This window comes from Lolium perenne, chromosome 7 (assembly GCF_019359855.2).
Source record: "Lolium perenne isolate Kyuss_39 chromosome 7, Kyuss_2.0, whole genome shotgun sequence".
In the NCBI taxonomy this organism is placed as follows: domain Eukaryota; kingdom Viridiplantae; phylum Streptophyta; class Magnoliopsida; order Poales; family Poaceae; genus Lolium; species Lolium perenne.
Genome location: NC_067250.2, coordinates 164,284,884 through 164,307,230, shown reverse-complemented (window position 1 = coordinate 164,307,230; position 22,347 = coordinate 164,284,884). Strand labels below are relative to the sequence as shown.

The following is a 22,347-nucleotide window of genomic DNA, read 5'->3' as shown; positions in this document are numbered from 1 at the left end:
TTGATTTGCTTGTTGAATTTTGTCTTGAGCTACCTCATAGAACGACACCCCTAGTGGTTAAACAAGCAACTCACCAAATAAAACACATGTGTGGCTTAGGAAGAATTGTTTTCCTTCTTACTACATCAAACCTCTCTCCTGATGACAACATGGGTGTGCCATCTTGATTTTTCTCTTTGTGGTACAAGATAGCTCAATCATCCTTAATTCACAACTTGGTGATCTCAATTCATGGATCTCATCTGTGCATCTCCCTCTACAATTTCCACATCCTGCATGTCTCATTATACCCTTGCATCACATATATTCAACTTGATCTTATACCCTATCCAATGATTCAACTCTAGATCACTTCCTTCACTTTTACCTCTTGTTTTTATTCAAGTTTAATCTTCACAAAACCAAGAGTGGGAATGATGGATACATTTTGTAGCCACCATCTACCCTTGAGAACACTCCTCCCTAAATTAGTTTCCCTCCTAAAAAATCCCACAGTTTTCCTTCTCTAGTTTTGATCACAAAACTACTTCTAGTTTTATTAAAACTTTCCAAGATTTCTCTTCAAAGAAAACAAGGAACTGAAATGGGTTTTGTTTTTCATCCCATTTCTACCAAGTATTGATTTATAAAACATTATTTCTATTTTGCTTTGTTTTAACAAAAAGCTTGTTTATGGTACCTATACCATTTCTTGTTTTCCTCTTGCTTATTTTTACCTTTGAGAAAAACTCTACCTTACTTGAGAAAGTAAGTAGAATATTTTGAACCCCTATGTTCCAACTAGTTTTATCTCAACACTTTCAAACTTCATTCCACTTGAGTTCATTCCCAAGTGTCCCTAGACAATTGAGGTGTTTCAAATACTTTTCAAACAAGATCTATTTCAAATGACAACTCTTGCACATCTTATGCACATCTCTGATCCACCACATTGTATCCCCTCCATCCTCCAATTCTGGATCAAATGGATGATCATTTGATACTTTCAACTCACTCCCTATTGACCTCTCATTTGTAGAGCAATTTATATTCTTTTCCATCATTACCTTGACCTCATGAATTCATGATTTAAGTCCCCATATTCTTCATTGTGAGTATATGGTTACTTCACTCACCATCTCTCTTAATCTTGCTCTACCATTGTCTCAACCACCATCACCACCATCATCTCTTGGCCAATATGATAATTTGATCAAAGTACTTTATTCTCCAACATTGCCACCAATGTTTATTATCACCTCTCTCCCAAATTTTAATACATCATCAAACCATTTTTAGCTAACCCCTCAAATACTCAACCTTGGTCGACATTCATGAAGTGGCATTGCACTTTGTTTGTTCACTTGTGGTTGTCAAGAAGGAGCCGGCCATGGCAAGAAAATTCAGCCAGCCCTCCCTCCTCATTTCCTTCTCTTCCAAGCCTTGCCTCCCAACTACCCCAATCACTAAATGGGCAGCCACCCAACTTGGCCAATCAAATAAGGAGGCAGCCACCCCTCTCCCTCTATAAATTGGCCCTTGGCCGGCCACTCCCTCCTCCTTTGGTCATTTTTCTCACACTCCACTCCCTCACACTCTCCTCTACCTCTCCCCCACGAAAATGCTGCTGCCCCTTGCTCCCATGGCCGGCCATGGCCATGGAAGGCACTCCAAGATGAAGCTCCCTCCTCCCTCAAGCTCCTCCTCACCATGAGAGCCTCCCTCTCCTTCTTCTCCCCAACCCTAGATGGTTTTCTCTCCTCTTCCTCTTCCTCCATTGCTAAGATTGGATCTTGATGCAGGTGCATGTTGGTCCAAGCATGGAGAAGCTTGAGCTATCCTCAGATCTGAAGTTCTTGAGCAAAGTTCGTCCAAATCCTTGCAGTAATTTCTGCTATCTTGCTGTTTCAGATTCTGGTACAAACTTGTAAAATCCACCAAATCTCGTGCGCAGATCCAAATCGAGTGATTCAAAGTTCCGCAGATAGATACGGAAAATATCTACAACTTGGCGTTGGTCTCATCCTCAAATTCGTTACGGATTGTCCGTGGTAAATAAAGTTCTGTAAACATGCAGATTCACTGTTTGTTAGATTTGTTCCGTTTTACGAAACCTTTTTGAGCAAACTCAACTGTAGCTGAAAGCCCTCTTCAATACCTTCATTTTGGCGGTGGTTTCACTTCGATTGACCTCCTGAAACTGAAATGGTTCACAGTTCAAGATCTGGTCAGATCTGACTTTGTCGAATTAAACCAGGAACTTGGGAACGAATTTTTGAATGAAACCAATTGGGTAAGAACCAGCTTTTCAATACCTTTTAGATGCACCTGACCTCATATTTTTATGAGTTATGTAAGATTTTGGGTGAATTAAACTTGTTATGTGTGTTCTGCAGACTTGGCTGTTAGCTTTTAAATCACCAAAAATCCATTTTTGAACCTAATTGAGTGATTCCAATTATGTAGGATTACTGAATGTTTTCTTAATCTTCTCAAACAAGTTTCACACCTTTATCTGTTCTGTAACTCCAGAGAGAAAGCAAATGGTACAAACATGCAGTAACCTTGTCAATCCATTTGTGAGAGTTTCAGAAAAAATTTGAACCCAAATCCAATTGTGTATGCATCTATGTTTAATTATCTTTCAAATGCCAGTGGTCTCATATTTTTAGGATTTTTCTACGATTTATGGCTTACAGATCTTGTTTTCTGTACAGTCAGATTCAAAGAAATTCCTAAATTTGTAGGGTTCATAGTTTTGGGTGATTCCAATTGGGTTAGTCTTGTATTAGTACTGGCCATCTAGGAAAAATATTATTAGTCTCTGTTCATACATTTCTGTTGCTGTTAGTAATGTATATGTGTGACATGCTTTGTTGAAGCAAAACTTTTCGGTTTATTTAAAACCCTTGACCAATTCTTTTTAGTAGAAATGGGCAACCTTTGTTTCATGCTTGCAAAACAAAACCTCTGCAAGTTAACATCAGCTCTTTTGTTTTGCTTAAGTTTTCAAATGGTAGGGCATATTATTTGTTTCCTATTCTTGTGTGGTGTTATGTGAGCAAACTAAGTTAGGAAAACTGTTTTCTACTTTTCCAAAAATGCTTGAAAATGTTTTGTGAATGTATTTGATGTCAAACTAATGCTCTTGTCCTCTTTATGATGTTATCTACCAGGGGATGTTGGGTTATACCATGGTGATAACCGAGAGAGGCAATTGCTAAGTTGTGATACTCTCATACCTTTACTAGGTAAATAACATGGGTTTTCTTTAAGTTGTTTGTGGTATCTATAAGTCCTTTGTATGGTAGCTCTTTATTGAATGGTTAAATTATGGTTGTTGTATGTTTGTTTTGTTGGTGCAATGTGATTGATTGTGTTCCTTTTTATATTTTCCGGCGATAGACGCGAGCAATTCCGGAGAAGAAGAAGAAGTGGAATTGGACAAGGATTTTATTTATATTGTTGGGATTCTTATATTGATAGAGTTGAAGAAGTACAGGGACAAATAAGCCAAGGCAAGCCATCTTTTGATCTCTGATCCGGTGTCTAGTTGGATGTCATTTGTTGATGTTCAAAGCACCTTCATTCTATGTGTGTTATTATTTCTATTTATGTCATCTATGTGTGTTTGCAAGTGGGGTACTCCCTAGTGGTGATGCTCCACTATTTGTCTTTATGTTATGGGATGCGTGGTAGCATGGCCGTGCTATCCCACTTGGTTATCTTGTATGCTCAACTCGAGCATGTTCCATCTGAAGATAGTAACTTACACCACACCCACCCCATTTGTAGTATAGAGGTATCATTGTCATGATCTTGGTGTATTCTCAACTTGAGAGGAGTATGCCGGGTACCATCTTGGAGAATATGTTGGATAGTGACACTCCACTATCTAAGTTGTGTAGTTAGCACCACAAATCTGAGAGTATATTCCTCCTTGTGTTGTCATAATACATGCTTAACTTAAGCAAGTATGATCCACTCCACTACCCCTTTATACCTCATCTATGGCGGGATGACTCTCATCTCGGCCGTAGTGCAATACTAGTTCAACTCATGAAACTATAGGTTGGGAACCCCTCAAGGTTTACCTTGTTGTAAATGTTTATGAAAACCTTGGGTGAGTTAACCTTACCCAAGTGTATGGTTTATAAAGGCAAAAAGGATCTTGTCAAAGATGGTTGAGAAAAGGAATGTGTGTGTGTGAGTTGAGTTTTGAGAAAAACGACACATGGTTCTTTGTATTCGCCCGGAACAATTACACAGCGCAACCATAGCTACTCCAACGTGGGCACGGGGCTTAACTTGACGTTTGTTCTTCTTAGCATGAGGCACCGCACAACTATACAAGGGTACGGTTACCCCCGAGTCCGGGTTGTCATGGTTGGGACAATAGTATAACGGGAGGCCTTCGGGGCTGACCCGTCCGGAAGACACTATGGGTCTCCTGGCTTGGCGGTGGAGCCACGCTCAAGAGGAGGTGAGCTGCCACGGTGCCGGGGAGGTACATACTCCATAGGGTAGGACCTCGTGTTAAGTCGAATGGGCGAAAGGTTATGTCCGGGTATCCGTCGTGGCATATGTCGTTATGCGGGGATGATGCCCACACGATAGGTATCCGGATAGTTGTGGTGAAAGTGTGCAAACTCTGCAGAGTCAAAACTATTCGAATAGCCGCGTCCGCGGTCATGGACGGTTGGGATGGCCGTTACCGAGCTGTGTCGAGTTTTGGTTTTGAAAATGATTTCCAAAGGAAATGCGTGTGTTGGAAGTACCGGAAGGGTACGGGAAAGATGTTGTGCCGACCATGTGGAGATGGTTGAGGAAAATGAAACAAAAATTGGGTGACCCTTCCTAGTGTTTTCATGTAGAGGAACTCTTCTTCTATAAAGATGTAGAGATGTCATAGTTTATCTTTTGAAGAATCTTCTTCAATAAAGATATAGAGATGTCGTAGTCTATCTTTTGAAGTATCTTCTTCAATAAAGATATAGAGATGTCATAGGACCACCAAAGTGTCCGCATCACTTGAGATGCCGGCATGCTTTATCCACAAGAGAAACTGATTCTCTTTCACATGCTATATCCACAAGAGAAACTATTCTTCCTCTCTTGTCTCTTTTAATTAGCTCTGTTAGCATCTTTCTTGATGGTTTGCGAGTACAATTCCAAATGTACTCACGGCTTTGTCCCTGGCTATTTACTTGGCCAGACTTGGAGGAACACGATGGATGAAGAAGGAGTTGACGACGTCTATACGAGCTAGGAACGTCTTCCTAGTCAGTTGCCTGTAGGGTTATGGCAGATGACTTGGGTACTGCGCTGCTGAAGTGATGATGCTACTCTGATGTTTAGTTAGCCCTTCGAGGCTATTATGTAAGTATGGGTCATGTGACCATGTTGTAATTTTCTTTCTCCACTTTGTAATGGATGGTGTAATTTGATATCAGTTCGGTTATGTGTTCACGGCGCACTGATCATGGGATCGTGAACTGTATACATAACAGGGAATTTCGGACCGTTAGTCCGGGGTCCCCACAGAGCTGGTATCAGAGCTATCCTGACTGTAGGAGACCTTAGTTAGCATGGACGTTTGTTAGGAGACAAGTAATTGGGAAAAACTATTTACGAAACAAATTATTTCTTTAGTAGGAAGCATAGCTTCTACTCCTCTTATTTCTTCAAAGCTTCTAAATTCTTATCCCTCCGCTTTATTAAAATGTTTGAAAATTCTTACTCTATTGTCTCATCCACTTCAAACCCACATGTTAGACGATGTCCCCAACTCAGACCGGAGACTCAAACTCAAAGATGGATCAATCCCTCGGGAAGACTCGTGTATCTCCAACGACAGCTATTGAAGATTGGATGCCGACTTAGTCGTGCACATAAAGGGATAAAGGATCATGTCTTTGGTTGTCACCAAAGTCTATCAGAGAGCTGACCTTGTTCCTCTTTGGACTCGCACTTTCGCAGTCATCAAGGATCAAGTTCTCAATTTCTTGACTAGTTATTTTTAGGCCAGCCACGAGAAGATCTCTACTTCAGAAGCACCTCAACAGCTACCTCTTCGAAGACTTCATGTTTCCGGGATGTCGAGACTAGAAGTTCTACGCAGCTTTCTCCTCCGCCTCAACATCAACGACTCAACACCCGGCCCCTTCACCACCAACTGCTACAAGGATCCAAGTTGAAGCTGATGCTAATGTTATGAAGACGTCAACATATGCGACCAGCCCCAAACCTATAGGATGGATAGGACAAACTCAATCGCTTTGATTGAGCTACCCCGCGCATTAGGAATTTCTGGGTACTTAGAGTACCATGTCTGGTGTGATGATTGCTTGTGGTTCCCTAGTGTGCTGCCTTGAATGTTTGTATCTGTTTGCTGTGTGCATGTATGTCTTGCTATTTAGACGTTTCCGCCCTTTTTAATTGTTTGAAGTTTGTGAAACAGAAATTAAAAATGGAAATCTGCCAGTGTACTGTTTTGCTAATAAAAATAGTTTGGTAGCTCCGATTGATGTGATTCCAATTGCACTAGAACCAGTATAAAATTATCTTTCAGACGCCACTGACCTTGTATTTTTAGGATTTTTGTGCGATTTTTAATAAATAAAACTTGATCACTGTTTCTGGTTAGTATTTTGAGTCTCAAAAATTGAAAAATAAATATTTTTGAATGATTCCAATTGTGTTGATCTTGTTTTGTTACTGTGCATCTAGGAAAAATACCAGTAGCCTCTGTTAGTGGTATTGTGTCTCTGGTTATGGTTGTATGGGTGTCACATGCAATGATAGGATTAAAGTTTGCCTCACCGATGTATTGCTAACTATTAGTTAAATTGGGTGGACTAACGAAAGACTCTAACTCTAAACCCGTTGGAAGTTGTTTTTCAACCGTCAAGAAAACTAACCCGACCCCTATCTACGCTGACTTCCTTCAAGATCAGCTGGAGCATCCCCACTACGCCAAGAAAGAAGAAGCCCTACCTTCAAGAGTGACTGCACCTCTACGAGAAGACATGCTAACTTGGTCTAACCTTGGAGTATACTCGGCTAACCGCGAGAATATCTTTTTTAAACTACCCTCGAACACACCGTCTAACAAGTTGAGAAACAATAGCGTCAAAGCCGAGCTACACCACATGGTTCATCTGGTCCTCATCAAATGAAGCTTCTGAAGATACTCCAAGACTCAAGACTTTAGGCGTAGTTTACCCGCTAACTTCTTAGTTGTTACTGAAATCAGCACTGACCCTCAAGCTGAAGATTGTCTTCGACGACCCCTGTTGCTGCTTCATATGGGTACCAACCAGGCGTTTCTTCAACTTTCTAACTCGCCGCGCGTCCCATATGGTTCAGTTAACACCGTGAGTGCCTCTTGAAGCGGTGGTCTGCACGTCGCCCCCGAAGATTCTTCAGCTGAACAAGGAAGACCGATGACTTCTTCCGAAGCCCCAGACAGAACTACAAGGCAGAAGCTCTGAGTTTTTCCGAGAACCCGATGAAAAATCTTAAGGGTGGAAGACTTCGTCTCCCACTAAAATCAAGCTAACTCTAAAAAGGTTTTCAGCCCTGCTCAAGCGCCGTTGGGTGCACTAACTCTCCCAGAATCTTGAACCCCCCTAGGATTGCTTAGAAGCTACAGGTCTAACCCCTACATAGAGTAGTCGACCTCTTCATGAAGCTCGCCATCGACATGAATCCATCATGTCTACCAAAAGATGAAGCAACGACCTTCTCAACAATGGCACATCTACAGAAGAATGGAGTCTAACTTTAGTTAAACTTTACAACCCCTCTAGTCCTACGCTTAGTAATCTCGGGACGAGATTATTTTAAGGGTGGAAGATCTGTAACACCCCAACTTTTTCAACCTTGATTAGTTGTCCTTATTTCAAAAATCAGGGGGAACCAAAAACTTTTTCTATAGACTAATTAAGGTGAATTGCCTTGATCTGTTTGCTATGATGAATTGCCTTGATCTGTTGGTAGATGAATTGTCTTGATTTGCTTGTTGAATTTTGTCTTGAGCTACCTCATAGAACGACACCCCTAGTGGTTAAACAAGCAACTCACCAAATAAAACACATGTGTGGCTTAGGAAGAATTGTTTTCCTTCTTACTACATCAAACCTCTCTCCTGATGACAACATGGGTGTGCCATCTTGATTTTTCTCTTTGTGGTACAAGATAGCTCAATCATCCTTAATTCACAACTTGGTGATCTCAATGCATGGATCTCATCTGTGCATCTCCCTCTACAATTTCCACATCCTGCATGTCTCATTCTACCCTTGCATCACATATATTCAACTTGATCTTATACCCTATCCAATGATTCAACTCTAGATCACTTCCTTCACTTTTACCTCTTGTTTTTATTCAAGTTTAATCTTCACAAAACCAAGAGTGGGAATGATGGATACATTTTGTAGCCACCATCTACCCTTGAGAACACTCCTCCCTAAATTAGTTTCCCTCCTCAAAAATCCTACAGTTTTCCTTCTCTAGTTTTGATCACAAAACTACTTCTAGTTTTATTAAAACTTTCCAAGATTTCTCTTCAAAGAAAACAAGGAACTGAAATGGGTTTTGTTTTTCATCCCATTTCTACCAAGTATTGATTTATAAAACATTATTTCTATTTTGCTTTGTTTTAACAAAAAGCTTGTTTATGGTACCTATACCATTTCTTGTTTTCCTCTTGCTTATTTTTACCTTTGAGAAAAACTCTACCTTACTTGAGAAAGTAAGTAGAATATTTTGAACCCCTATGTTCCAACTAGTTTTATCTCAACACTTTCAAACTTCATTCCACTTGAGTTCATTCCCAAGTGTCCCTAGACAATTGAGGTGTTTCAAATACTTTTCAAACAAGATCTATTTCAAATGACAACTCTTGCACATCTTATGCACATCTCTGATCCACCACATTGTATCCCCTCCATCCTCCAATTCTGGATCAAATGGATGATCATTTGATACTTTCAACTCACTCCCTATTGACCTCTCATTTGTAGAGCAATTTATATTCTTTTCCATCATTACCTTGACCTCATGAATTCATGATTTAAGTCCCCATATTCTTCATTGTGAGTATATGGTTACTTCACTCACCATCTCTCTTAATCTTGCTCTACCATTGTCTCAACCACCATCACCACCATCATCTCTTGGCCAATATGATAATTTGATCAAAGTACTTTATTCTCCAACATTGCCACCAATGTTTATTATCACCTCTCTCCCAAATTTTAATACATCATCAAACCATTTTTAGCTAACCCCTCAAATACTCAACCTTGGTCGACATTCATGAAGTGGCATTGCACTTTGTTTGTTCACTTGTGGTTGTCAAGAAGGAGCCGGCCATGGCAAGAAAATTCGGCCAGCCCTCCCTCCTCATTTCCTTCTCTTCCAAGCCTTGCCTCCCAACTACCCCAATCACTAAATGGGCAGCCACCCAACTTGGCCAATCAAATAAGGAGGCAGCCACCCCTCTCCCTCTATAAATTGGCCCTTGGCCGGCCACTCCCTCCTCCTTTGGTCATTTTTCTCACACTCCACTCCCTCACACTCTCCTCTACCTCTCCCTCACAAAAATGCTGCTGCCCCTTGCTCCCATGGCCGGCCATGGCCATGGAAGGCACTCCAAGATGAAGCTCCCTCCTCCCTCAAGCTCCTCCTCACCATGAGAGCCTCCCTCTCCTTCTTCTCCCCAACCCTAGATGGTTTTCTCTCCTCTTCCTCTTCCTCCATTGCTAAGATTGGATCTTGATGCAGGTGCATGTTGGTCCAAGCATGGAGAAGCTTGAGCTATCCTCAGATCTGAAGTTCTTGAGCAAAGTTCGTCCAAATCCTTGCAGTAATTTCTGCTATCTTGCTGTTTCAGATTCTGGTACGAACTTGTAAAATCCACCAAATCTCGTGCGCAGATCCAAATCGAGTGATTTAAAGTTCCGCAGATAGATACGGAAAATATCTACAACTTGGCGTTGGTCTCATCCTCAAATTCGTTACGGATTGTCCGTGGTAAATAAAGTTCTGTAAACATGCAGATTCACTGTTTGTTAGATTTGTTCCGTTTTACGAAACCTTTTTGAGCAAACTCAACTGTAGATGAAAGCCCTCTTCAATACCTTCATTTTGGCGGTGGTTTCACTTCGATTGACCTCCTGAAACTGAAATGGTTCACAGTTCAAAATCTGGTCAGATCTGACTTTGTCGAATTAAACCAGGAGCTTGGGAACGAATGTTTGAATGAAACCAATTGGGTAAGAACCAGCTTTTCAATACCTTTCAGATGCACCTGATCTCATATTTTTATGAGTTATGTAAGATTTTGGGTGAATTAAACTTGTTATGTGTGTTCTGCAGACTTGGCTGTTAGCTTTTAAATCACCAAAAATTCATTTTTGAACCTAATTGAGTGATTCCAATTATGTAGGATTACTGAATGTTTTCTTAATCTTCTCAAACAAGTTTCACACCTTTATCTATTCTGTAACTCCAGAGAGAAAGCAAATGGTACAAACATGCAGTAACCTTGTCAATCCATTTGTGAGAGTTTCAGAAACAATTTGAACCCAAATCCAATTGTGTATGCATCTCTGTTTAATTTTCTTTCAAATGCCAGTGGTCTCATATTTTTAGGATTTTTCTACGATTTATGGCTTACAGATCTTGTTTTCTGTACAGTCAGATTCAAAGAAATTCCTAAATTTGTAGGTTTCATAGTTTTGGGTGATTCCAATTGGGTTAGTCTTGTATTAGTACTGGCCATCTAGGAAAAATATTATTAGTCTCTGTTCATACATTTCTGTTGCTGTTAGTAATGTATATGTGTGACATGCTTTGTTGAAGCAAAACTTTTCGGTTTATTTAAAACCCTTGACCAATTCTTTTTAGTAGAAATGGGCAACCTTTGTTTCATGCTTGCAAAACAAAACCTCTGCAAGTTAACATCAGCTCTTTTGTTTTGCTTAAGTTTTCAAATGGTAGGGCATATTATTTGTTTCCTATTCTTGTGTGGTGTTATGTGAGCAAACTAAGTTAGGAAAACTGTTTTCTACTTTTCCAAAAATGCTTGAAAATGTTTTGTGAATGTATTTGATGTCAAACTAATGCTCTTGTCCTCTTTATGATGTTATCTACCAGGGGATGTTGGGTTATACCATGGTGATAACCGAGAGAGGCAATTGCTAAGTTGTGATACTCTCATACCTTTACTAGGTAAATAACATGGGTTTTCTTTAAGTTGTTTGTGGTATCTATAAGTCCTTTGTATGGTAGCTCTTTATTGAATGGTTAAATTATGGTTGTTGTATGTTTGTTTTGTTGGTGCAATGTGATTGATTGTGTTCCTTTTTATATTTTCCGGCGATAGACGCGAGCAATTCCGGAGAAGAAGAAGAAGTGGAATTGGACAAGGATTTTATTTATATTGTTGGGATTCTTATATTGATAGAGTTGAAGAAGTACAGGGACAAATAAGCCAAGGCAAGCCATCTTTTGATCTCTGATCCGGTGTCTAGTTGGATGTCATTTGTTGATGTTCAAAGCACCTTCATTCTATGTGTGTTATTATCTCTATTTATGTCATCTATGTGTGTTTGCAAGTAGGGTACTCCCTAGTGGTGATGCTCCACTATTTGTCTTTGTGTTATGGGATGCATGGTAGCATGGCCGTGCTATCCCACTTGGTTATCTTGTATGCTCAACTTGAGCATGTTCCATCTCAAGATAGTAACTTACACCACACCCACCCCATTTGTAGTATAGAGGTATCATTGTCATGATCTTGGTGTATTCTCAACTTGAGAGGAGTATGCCGGGTACCATCTTGGAGAATATGTTGGATAGTGACACTCCACTATCTAAGTTGTGTAGTTAGCACCACAAATCTGAGAGTATATTCCTCCTTGTGTTGTCATAATACATGCTTAACTTAAGCAAGTATGATCCACTCCATTACCCCTTTATACCTCATCTATGGCGGGATGACTCTCATCTCGGCCGTAGTGCAATACTAGTTCAACTCATGAAACTATAGGTTGGGAACCCCTCAAGGTTTACCTTGTTGTAAATGTTTATGAAAACCTTGGGTGAGTTAACCTTACCCAAGTGTATGGTTTATAAAGGCAAAAAGGATCTTGTCAAAGATGGTTGAGAAAAGGAATGTGTGTGTGTGAGTTGAGTTTTGAGAAAAACGACACATGGTTCTTTGTATTCGCCCGGAACAATTACACAGCGCAACCATAGCTACTCCAACGTGGGCACGGGGCTTAACTTGACGTTTGTTCTTCTTAGCATGAGGCACCGCACAACTATACAAGGGTACGCAGTTACCCCGAGTCCGGGTTGTCATGGTTGGGACAATAGTATAACGGGAGGCCTTCGGGGCTGACCCGTCCGGAAGACACTATGGGTCTCCTGGCTTGGCGGTGGAGCCACGCTCAAGAGGAGGTGAGCTGCCACGGTGCCGGGGAGGTACATACTCCATAGGGTAGGACCTCGTGTTAAGTCGAATGGGCGAAAGGTTATGTCCGGGTATCCGTCGTGGCATATGTCGTTATGCGGGGATGATGCCCACACGATAGGTATCCAGATAGTTGTGGTGAAAGTGTGCAAACTCTGCAGAGTCAAAACTATTCGAATAGCCGCGTCCGCGGTCATGGACGGTTGGGATGGCCGTTACCGAGCTGTGTCGAGTTTTGGTTTTGAAAATGATTTCCAAAGGAAATGCGTGTGTTGGAAGTACCGGAAGGGTACGGGAAAGATGTTGTGCCGACCATGTGGAGATGGTTGAGGAAAATGAAACAAAAATTGGGTGACCCTTCCTAGTGTTTTCATGTAGAGGAACTCTTCTTCTATAAAGATGTAGAGATGTCATAGTTTATCTTTTGAAGAATCTTCTTCAATAAAGATATAGAGATGTCGTAGTCTATCTTTTGAAGTATCTTCTTCAATAAAGATATAGAGATGTCATAGGACCACCAAAGTGTCCGCATCACTTGAGATGCCGGCATGCTGTGGGGACCCCGGACTAGCTGTCCGAAATACCCTGTTATGTATACAGTTCACGTTCCCATGATCAGTGTGCCGTGAACACATAACCGAACTGATATCAAATTACATCATCCTTTACAAAACGGAATAAGTAAATTACAATAAAGTCACATGACCCATCTTTACAAGATAGCGTCGAAGGGCCTAATCTAATCATCAGAGTAGCAGAATCACTTCAGCAGCGTAGAGCCCAAGTCATCTGCCTTAACCCTACAGGCAACTGACTGGGAAGACGTTCCTAGCTCGCATAGACGTCGTCAACTCCTTCTTCATCTGTCGAAGTCCTCCAGGTCTGGCCAAGTAAATAGCCAGGGACAAAGCCGTGAGTACATTTGAATTGTACTCGCAAACCATCAAGAAGGTGATAACAATTCTAACTAAAGAAGACAAGAGAGGAAGAATAGTTTCTCTGGTGGATATAGCATGTGAAAGAGAATCAGTTTCTCTTGTGGATATAGCATCCCACATCACAGTTGAAGGGGACACTAAGAAAGTCCTATGACATCTCTATATCTTTGTTAAAGCAGAGTTCCTCTACATGAAACACTAGGAAGGGTCACCCTCTTTTGTTTCATTTTCCTCGACCATCTCCACATGGTCGGCACACCATCTTTCCCGTACCCTTCCGGTACTTCCAACACACATTTCCTTTGGAAATCATTTTCAAAACCAAAACTCGACACAGCTCTGTAACGGCCATCCCAACCGTCCATGACCGCGGACGCGGCTATTCGAATAGTTTTGACTCTGCAGAGTTTGCACACTTTCACCACAACTATCCGGATACCTATCGTGTGGGCATCATCCCCGCATAACGACATATGCCACGACGGATACCCGGACATAACCTTTCGCCCATTCGACTTAACACGAGGTCCTACCCTATGGAGTATGTACCTCCCCGGCACCGTGGCAGCTCACCTCCTCTAGAGCGTGGCTCCACCGCCAAGCCAGGAGACCCATAGTGTCTTCCGGACGGGTCAGCCCCGAAGGCCTCCCGTTATACTATTGTCCCAACCATGACAACCCGGACTCGGGGGTAACCGTACCCTTGTATAGTTGTGCGGTGCCTCATGCTAAGAAGAACAAACGTCAAGTTAAGCCCCGTGCCCACGTTGGAGTAGCTATGGTTGCGCTGTTTAGTTGTTCCGGGCGAATACAAAGAACCATGTATCGTTTTTCTCAAAAACCCAAGTCACACACACCTTCCTCTTTCCAACCATCTTTGTCAAGATCCTTTCCTTTCATAAACCATACGCTTGGGTAAGATTGCCTCACCCAAGGTTTTCATAAACATTTACAACAAGGTAAACTGATGAGGTCTAAGACCCCGTGTGTGGCCCGATCTTGCGGTTGACCCGAAATCCAAAGGAGGGAGAGAGGGAGAACGCGAAGAACACGATGAACACGAAGAACACGATGAACTCACGCACGCACACCAACCCGATACAATCGATACTTACCCCGTGGCTCGATGGACCACGCCAATAGAATCAACCCGGAAGAGACACGCGGTAGAATTCCGAGCGGAGAGATTGGTGAGGGAGATGAATCTAGGAGTGGGAGAGAGAGTGGGTAACACTAGAATCTCACACACCAAATCCAATCATCCAACATGGGTTGCCTTGATACAAAGGGGATGAAACCCTAGGGAGACAAAGCTCATCTTCATGTTTAAGCTATCATCTTGTCTAAGGGGTAAAGGAGGGGTACTAGGTGCTTATATAGAGGTACAAGCCAGCTTGGGCCGAAAAGGTACGCAAGTGGATAACTTAGGCAGCTTGGGGAGTCATTCCCGTCGGATCCGGTTTGGGGCCGGTTAGACCGGGCCTGGGACCGGGTGGTCCGGTCCTGGGGCCGGTCGACCGGGCGGCAACCGGACAGTCCGGTCGTGGGGCCGGTCCAACCGGGTTCTGGGCCGGCCAGCCTTCTTCTCCTCTTTCCTTCTTCTTCTTCTTCTTCTCTTCTTCTTCTCTCTTCCTTGCACCATGATGAATGGCTCCTCTTCCCTTACCTCGCTTACGTGCACCATGGGTGTTCCTCCTCTCCGGTCCTCGATAACTCTTGTACCTAATGACATATAACATGTCGACATGAGGTAGCATTCCATTCAAGGTATCTACGAGGTCGAGTATCGAGAGGAAGGAGTTCACCTTGTCGCGTGTAGCGTGGGTGAGGGTTGAAGGTCCACTTGGGGGACTCTTTGGCCATGGTGTAGCGTCGACGATAGGCGGGGTTGCACTTGATGGTCTTGGTGTAGCGACGTCGGTGACCGGGGCTACATCATCTCCCCCTTGGGGAAGAGTCGTCTCGACTCTTGTTTCTCCTCATCGAAGAGGTAGTCCATGACGGATGTCCCATGTAGAGTTGGGTAGGCGCGGTCGAAGAAGAACTTGGAGAAAAACCACTTGCGAAGGGAAAGCTCCAAGAGGCATTTGGCAAAAATGGGAACCAAAAGAGTGTGGGTGTATCCAACATGTGGAAGGGCAAAAATTTGTGCATGTAAGAGTTGTATGGTGTCAAAAATGTGTGGTGTAGCATTGTCCCAAACAAGTGGAACAAACAAAAGGCAAGTGTCGGCGGCAAAATTTGGGGCAAAATTGTTATGTGCAATGGCAAAGCGATGGAGACTTCGAACTTGGGAGAGTATGGTTGGCTTGAGCCGAGTATGAGTGTCCTCAAGTGTGAAAGAATCCATTGCAAATGCCAAAGATGAAATGAGAAATCCAAAGAAGAGCAACTTTTTGTGTGACATGTGGCACAAGGTGCATAAGGTGTCTCTCTCATGTATGACATGGTCCTTGAGATTGTCGGAGTGTATGATGAAAGCATCAAGACATACAACAACCATTGTGCCAACAAGATGTTTCAAGATATGTTGCATAAGAAGCAAAAGAGGTGACGAGGAGTTTGACCAAACCGGAAACTCGACAAACCAAGTCGGAAACACATGAGGGTGAAGGCTTGTGGTAACATACTCTTTGGTGTGATTCCCGCGGGTTAGGTCCTTGTTGGGGTAGCTCTCAATTGCGCGTTTCGTGAGCTCATGCTCCGTGGCGGTGGAAGTTGTCATTCGGGTACCTATACACACAAAAGAGAAAACAAAAAGCGTGTGTGCATGGTAGAGGAACACATCATCCATCATGATGTTCCATGTATTGTGCACATCACCATTAGTGTCAATCAAGATAGTATGAAATGCATGGCGATGTAGCATATGGCAAGAAGGTGCATTCATGGCATGTGGTAACTCATGATCATCAACAAGTGAGAAGGCTATGGGGGCCATCTCATGGACAATGAAATAAGCATTTTTGCATACCAAGCATAAGAAAGGTGAATTGTTCACAATCTTGGATGCAACGATCATGGAGTAGTGCAAACATTTTGGGCAAAGCATGCGGAAGCTAATATCATCATTGTCATTGCAAGCAATACATGTGAAAGAGCAAGTAGGTAACATATTGCAAGCAATGGTAGGAAAATTGAAGCTCTCATAGCATGGCATGGTCATGGTATCACAAGCATTCACTTCCACATGATCAACAATGTTAGCAAGCAAAGCATCGCATGGGAAAGTGAAAGTAGCATGTGACGTAGCAAATGTATCATCAAGATCATGCATGCACTCATAAGTCATCATGTCCACTAGTGGGATCATGGCATCATCAACACCTATGTTGTTACCTTTGTAGGCCGACTCATGTGAAGTAGGTGTTGTGGAAGTAGGAGGATCCATGTGGTCGACATGTCCATCTTGGAGCAAGCATGGTGAGATATCATCATCTTCATGCACCATGTACATCATCTCCATGAGCGGGAACTCGTCCTCCGTGGAACCTAGTGCAACATAAGAAGACACAAACGAGGGAGAGGTTAATGTGTTAGCAAATGCGATGTCCTCCATGGACCTATCATCTACCTCTCTCAACTCACTTTGTGTATCACTCATGTCCTCCAAACGGAAGCACTCAAACTCACATATGGGGTGGGAGTCACTCAACTCACTATCACTCTCACTCAAGTGGGCTAGGTGGCTCTCATGCTCACATGGGATTGGTACCAACTCATCAATGAAGCATAGGGGAGTAGGCTCGACTTCCTCATCTCCATGTGCCTCCTTGGTTGAAGGGAAATTCCCATGCTCAACCATCTCAACTCCATGTGCCTCCATAGGTGAAGGGATAATCCCATGGTCACCATGCTCAACTCCATCGCCTCCCAAGTCATCCTCAAGCGGTGGCGCCATGGTGTTGATGAGAGCTAGGCTCGGCTCAACTTCGCCCTTGAGTTCACCTTGGCGATCTTCATCTTGAAGTGTTGGCGCAATAGGCATCTTGGGGACTTGTGCTTGTAGCTTGTCGAAGTAGAGCGTCTTGGCGCTTGGCGTTGTGCATTGCCATGCCACGTGACCCTTGGCCTTGCACACCTCACATAGGAGATTGGGACATTCCCGTGGAGGGTGGCCTTGTTGCTTGCACTTGTAGCATCGGAGTCCATAGGCACGTGACGAGGTAGAGGCCATTGTGGTGGTGGCACAAGAGGTGGAAGTCGCCTTATGAGGAAGGTATGCTCGATGTGCACTTGCCATCCTTGGAGTGGTAGGCACCCTATCATGGTGTTTGTCGCCTTCATATCGAGGCTCTCGTCTTCGTGCATCATCACCATGGCTTGAGTGGTGTCGTCGAAGACTCGTGGAAGATGTTGGTCGATGGCGATCATGAAGTGGCTTGTGGCGGCGAAGCTCATGTGGTGACGCATGTCGATGACGGTCCTTGCCATGCCTAGATGATGGCTCATGCGACTTGGCATGTTGCTTGCGGCGCCTTGTGGAGCTTGGAGAAGAGTGTCGATGACGCTCATGATGGGGACGCTCTTGATGCTCCATATGGTGTACTTGAGGTCGACGATCTTGTGCATAAGCACTCTCATGGTGGCGCCTTGTGGAGCTCGAAGAAGTGTGTCGATGACGCTCATGATGGGGACGCTCTTGATGATCCATATGATGGTGCCCTCGTGGAGGTCCTCCATCTTCATATGTAGCTCCATTTGCCAAGTAGGGGTATGTAGGAGCATCGTCTTTGCTCATCGTGGAGCGTAGGTGAGGCTCCGCCATGGTGTCGATGTCGTACTCGTGGCGTTGCTCCACCATGTCGTCCATGAGTGGTGAGCCATTGTCGATGTAGAGCTCGTCGATGTCGTCCTCAAGGTGGTGCTCCACCATGTCGTCCATGCTTGACGAGCCATTGTCGATGTAGAGCTCGTCGATGTCGTCCTCAAGGTGGTGCTCCACCATGTCGTCCATGCTTGACGAGCCATTGTCGATGTAGAGCTCGTCGATGTCGTCCTCAAGGTGGTGCTCCACCATGTCGTCCATGCTTGAGGAGCTATTTTCGATGTAGAGCTCCTCGATGTCGGTCATGTCGGTGATGCTCGCGGAGCCATAGTCGGTGTCGAGCTCCACATGTTCCTCCACATCCGCGGTGCTTGAAGAGGTATCCTCCTCGAAGTGCTCCAAGTACTCCTCCGTATCCTCATCTTCGCTATCCATGTTAGCACGATGGTATGTATATGGTGTATGTTAGTGGAAGAACACTACCTCGCAATCTTACCGTGGTATGATAAGATCGGGGCGATCCAACAAGCCGAGGTCAAAGTCAATTGTATCGGGCACTCACACAAAAACACACGCAAAAGCTAGCAAATATGGTGTTAGGTGAGTGTGGTGGAAAGCCAAAAGACGAAATCCGAAAATCAAGTGTATTGTCAAGAGTGGGTAAAGTCCAAAAATTCAAATGTCAAAGCGATGATCACTAGAAACACGGAAAAGATATGGAACACAGACACGAGATGAACGGGGTTAGTGCGACCAAGGAATGAGCGGAAAAGTGTATGAAGCCCTTAATCAAGGGTGCTCGGTGTCACACTAACACAAGAAGAGATCAAAGCTTTGGTTGCAACGAAGAGACAACAAGATTTACACGCGGCCTCTCTTCTCTTTTTCTCTCTTTTGCTTAAAAGCTTTTCCCTCTTTTGTATTTGGTGGCACTTGCACTCTTTTGTATCTATGGTGGCGCTTTGTACACTTTGGTATGTATGATGGCACTATGCACACTTGTGCTCTTTTTGTATTTTGGCGGCTTTTTCTCGCACTATGTTAGCGTTAGCTCGCTTTTGCTATCTTGCCACACGAGTTTTGCTTAGAAGCTTTACTCCACACGACACACACACCTCACAATCGGGGCCACGTGCAATGTCTCGCAACACTCGATAAGCAATGCTCGTAGGATAGATCGCAAAAGGAAGAGGGGCTACAAGGTGGGGAGCAAGTTATACCTAGATGAAAAGTTAGGCGGTGTCGTAACACACAACTTGCGAGGATGGCGACGATGGTGTCGTAGTTGCGCCGGAGTCCGGGGTGCCGAAGGTGTCGCCGCGGTGTTGATGTAGACGCGGAAGCTCGAAAGACAATCCTTGCACTCCAAAACGGAAACCGGGCAAAATAAGTCAATGCCCGAAAATTTGGGTCACGACGAGCGATCGAAGGTGTCAAAATTTTGGAGTCGAAAAATTTCGGAAACGGTGTCAAAATTAGAGTCAAGATGAAAGGGGATAACTGTGAAAGTTTGGGGTCAAACGGGCGCCGGAAAGTTGTCAAGATTTGGAGCAAAAAGTGGAGTCAAAATTGGACGAAAATTGGGTCAAAAGTCGTGAAATCCGGTTGGCGGCCGGTCTGACCGGGCCTGGGGCCGGACGGTCCGGTTGGTGGCCGGTCTCGCTCCGGTACGAGCCTTTTTTTGTCCGGTGTGCCGCCCGGTTGGCGCCCGGTTTGGGTCCGGTTGACCGGCCAGGCGCGTGCGGCAAGGAATCGAGATGGTTGCGCGCGGATCGATGGTCGAGGCGAGGTAGGCGCGCGGCCAGGGAGCAGCGGGCGGGTGCAGCAGCTGGGTGTGGCGGCGCGATGTGGAGCGGATCGAGCAGGAGGGCGGCGCGTGGGCCTGGCTGGCCTCGCGGGCTTGGAGGCGAGCGGGGCGACCAGGGCGCGCGCGTGGGGCGGCGGTAGCGGCGGCTCGGCAGGCTTGGCGCGCGAGCGAGGAAGGCGGTGGTCGGCGGGGTGGGCCAGGGCGGCGGCGGGAAGGCCAGGCGGCGGCGATGGGCCAGGCCGAGGCGCGCGTGAGCAGGGCGGGGTAGGGGCGAGCGGCTCGGCAGCGTGAGCGTGCAGGTGGGCGGCGGCCGGGCCGAGCGGGTAGCAGCGGCAGCTGGGCGCGAGGAGGCCGGCGGCAAGGTGAGGCACGGGCGGTGCTGCTTGGCGGCCAGGGGAATCGAGCGCGGCCAGGGGAATCGAGGAGCGATTTGGGATGGTACGGTGGAGTTGACCAATTTGGAGAAGAACTCCACGATGAACAGCTATGAACACGGACGAAAATTGCTCAAATTCGAGTGGAATTGGACGAAATTGATGGGAAAAAGATGGGGAAGTAGTAGATCAAGCACTCCAACACCAAATCCATGGACCAAAACCACTCAAAACGCAACGAAATCGCAGATCCGTCCAAAGGCAAATTAGGGCTATTTTTTTTGGGGATTTTTGGGGAAAATTTTCAGAGACGAAATTGGATGGGTGGGGGGTCAAATCCGCGGAAACCAAAGGCTGCTGATACCATATGATGAGGTCTAAGACCCCGTGTGTGGCCCGATCTTGCGGTTGACCCGAAATCCAAAGGAGGGAGAGAGGGAGAACGCGAAGAACACGATGAACACGAAGAACACGATGAACTCACGCACGCACACCAACCCGATACAATCGATACTTACCCCGTGGCTCGATGGACCACGCCAATAGAATCAACCCGGAAGAGACACGCGGTAGAATTCCGAGCGGAGAGATTGGTGAGGGAGATGAATCTAGGAGTGGGAGAGAGAGTGGGTAACACTAGAATCTCACACACCAAATCCAATCATCCAACATGGGTTGCCTTGATACAAAGGGGATGAAACCCTAGGGAGACAAAGCTCATCTTCATGTTTAAGCTATCATCTTGTCTAAGGGGTAAAGGAGGGGTACTAGGTGCTTATATAGAGGTACAAGCCAGCTTGGGCCGAAAAGGTACGCAAGTGGATAACTTAGGCAGCTTGGGGAGTCATTCCCGTCGGATCCGGTTTGGGGCCGGTTAGACCGGGCCTGGGACCGGGTGGTCCGGTCCTGGGGCCGGTCGACCGGGCGGCAACCGGACAGTCCGGTCGTGGGGCCGGTCCAACCGGGTTCTGGGCCGGCCAGCCTTCTTCTCCTCTTTCCTTCTTCTTCTTCTTCTTCTCTTCTTCTTCTCTCTTCCTTGCACCATGATGAATGGCTCCTCTTCCCTTACCTCGCTTACGTGCACCATGGGTGTTCCTCCTCTCCGGTCCTCGATAACTCTTGTACCTAATGACATATAACATGTCGACATGAGGTAGCATTCCATTCAAGGTATCTACGAGGTCGAGTATCGAGAGGAAGGAGTTCACCTTGTCGCGTGTAGCGTGGGTGAGGGTTGAAGGTCCACTTGGGGGACTCTTTGGCCATGGTGTAGCGTCGACGATAGGCGGGGTTGCACTTGATGGTCTTGGTGTAGCGACGTCGGTGACCGGGGCTACATCATAAACCTTGAGGGGTTCCCAATCTAAAGTTTCATGAGTTGAACTAATACAACACTATGGCCGAGATGAGGGTCATCACGCCATTGAGGGTATGAAAAAGAGGTATTGGAGTGGATCATACTTGCTTGAGCTAAGCATGTATTATGACAACACAAGAGGAAATATACTTTCAGATTTGTGGTGCTATCTAACCCAATCAATAGATAGATAGGGATGAGAATTGACCAACACCAACACCATTAAGGGAAAATAGGCATACTCATCACAATTTGAGAATACACCAAAAACATGGTATTGATACATCTACACTAGAAGGGGGTGTAGTATGAATCTTGTCCCGAGGTGGAACATATTCAAGCTAAATATAGCAAGCAAGTTGGATAGCAATGGCCATGATACCATACACCCAACCAATTACCAAGACCTTGACAAGATAAAACTACTAGAGGTACCATGCTTGCATCCAAGCATAGATGACAACAATATGGAGATCATCACACATAGAACCAAGATGCTATTGATAGCACAAGATGACATCCAAAGAGACATCATATCAGAGATCAAAAGATGGCTTGCCTTGGCTTATTTGTCCCTGGACTTCTTCAACTTCATCAATATAAGAATCCCGTCAATATAAATAAAATCCTTGTCCGA

General features: G+C 44.8%; 2 long non-coding RNA genes across 3 annotated transcripts; both read left to right on the top strand.

The window, feature by feature from the left end:
• Positions 1–1,489: 1,489 nt before the first annotated feature.
• On the top strand, positions 1,490–11,589 carry LOC127300977 (uncharacterized). Of its 2 annotated transcripts, none has more exons than XR_007851744.2 (6): positions 1,490–1,844; positions 1,934–2,030; positions 2,118–2,272; positions 3,156–3,230; positions 3,385–3,497; positions 11,375–11,589. It is a non-coding gene; the product is annotated as an uncharacterized lncRNA (long non-coding RNA). The 2 variants fall into 2 exon arrangements; XR_011749193.1 differs by lacking the exon at positions 11,375–11,589 and adding an exon at positions 5,195–5,506.
• Positions 9,569–10,185, top strand: LOC139833283 (uncharacterized). The gene is made up of 3 exons (XR_011748712.1): positions 9,569–9,834; positions 9,924–10,020; positions 10,108–10,185. It is a non-coding gene; the product is annotated as an uncharacterized lncRNA (long non-coding RNA).
• Positions 11,590–22,347: the final 10,758 nt, after the last annotated feature.